We start from the raw sequence: 1,841 nt of genomic DNA on the forward strand, positions 1-1,841 counted from the left end.
GCCAATAATGGAGGTCACGTGGTCTGAAGACAAGCTCAGATATCAGAATAATAGCTATAACTACTGTTTTTGTTGTAAAACAGAATATATTATATTTCTATGAGTTATTCACAATGTTTTTATTGTGAAATATAGACCTCATACGAAGAGTTATTATCCCTTTAACATTGGAAACAAGAAAACTATTTCATAGGGCATATATACTACCACATCTGGATTGCTGCTCCATTATATGGAGCAGCTGTGCAAAACTAGAAAACATACAAACTTCAAAAATGTGGTACAACAATCATTCTTGATGTCCCAGAAAATGAGGCCAAGAAATATCCGTCAATTGAACTTTTCAAGAAACTTAAATGGCAAACAAATTATGAACGGATAGAATTTATTAATAAGAAAGCCACATTAGATTTTAAATCTTTACAACGACTCTCTCCAAAATACATCTGGGACCAAGTGGTAATTACAACCATAGACACTACAGGCAGAACCACCCAATCAAGCAATAAGGAAAATGTCTATTTATCAGTTGGCAGACCATAAAGGCATACTAACAAAAGGCCCAATATGGTCTTCGATCAAAATATGGAACTGCTTTAGCTCTGAAATAAAAAACTCTAAAGACTTGGATACTTTTGAAAAGTTGTTTTCAAGAAACCATAAGTAAATTTTACGTATATGATTATTAAGTCATTTAATTAAGCTATTTAAGATTTTTATTAACGTAACGCCTTTTGCTTTATTCTTATCACTATTGTTATTCTAACTCATTTCATTTTTACTTCATTATTATTTTAATTTCATAATTCATTCATCTTTTATTCATAAACACAATATTATATTCTAACCCCCAGAGGGCCATGTGTAAGATGAGTGTGTGTACTTAACATGTTTTTCCCTCTTTAAAGTTTATTATTATTATTATTACTATTGTTACAACTGGCTGATCACTGAGCATTCATTGTGAAACCAAAGCAATGCTTGTGCCTCCTTTCTGCAACCGAGGTGATGATTGTGCATCCTCTCTGCGTCCCTTGAGTGACCTTGCAGCATACATTCTCCATTGCATTCTCTCTGCTACTGTTTTGAACATGCTCAAAACTTCACACAACCATGGCTTCCTCGGTGATGCCTGAATGTTCTTTGTGTGATCTTAGCGATCACCGTGTGTTCTTTGAGCATCCAACAGCATCCTGGCCATTTTATGGTTGCACAAAGGACGCATATATATATATATATATATATATATATATATATATATATATATAAGACTAAGACCCCATTTCCATAGATTTTAGATCGATCTATCCCTGTGGGGAGTCTCACTAGATTACTGTCAGCTTAGCCGGCTTAAGCGTCTGTCCCGCCTCCAGATAGTTTGTTTTGAAATATATGCTGCATCGACTGTCAATTAAAGAACAAGACACTTTATCAACTGAAATAATTATAACAAGGTAAGCCCCCATCATCCTGCAGGTGTGAAATCAATATTGTTTATGGCATATTCCTCTTGTAATATCTCATCAAAAGAACAATCGATGGGAGAATGCACATTATTCAATTTCCTGGACAATCTCTACCGAGACACTTCCTCACCCTTTTTTGATTGGCAATGGAAATCCGAATAAAAAATCCTTTTGCCAAGAGATGTTTTGCTCCCTCAGTTATTTATTTCCTCACCTACTTTAGCAGTAGGCATAAGGGCAGATTAACATTACACACTGCTGAGGTACACTGTATTATGTGATTGACTTGAGCTTAAAATGGGGGTGCTTATGAAGAGGAGTTCCAGTTGTTTTTATACAATTTTTTTCATGTAAACAAAGGTGTACAACCACATC

Source organism: Lingula anatina, chromosome 2 (assembly GCF_051362555.1).
Source record: "Lingula anatina isolate TDL-2025a chromosome 2, LinAna3.0, whole genome shotgun sequence".
Classification (NCBI taxonomy): domain Eukaryota; kingdom Metazoa; phylum Brachiopoda; class Lingulata; order Lingulida; family Lingulidae; genus Lingula; species Lingula anatina.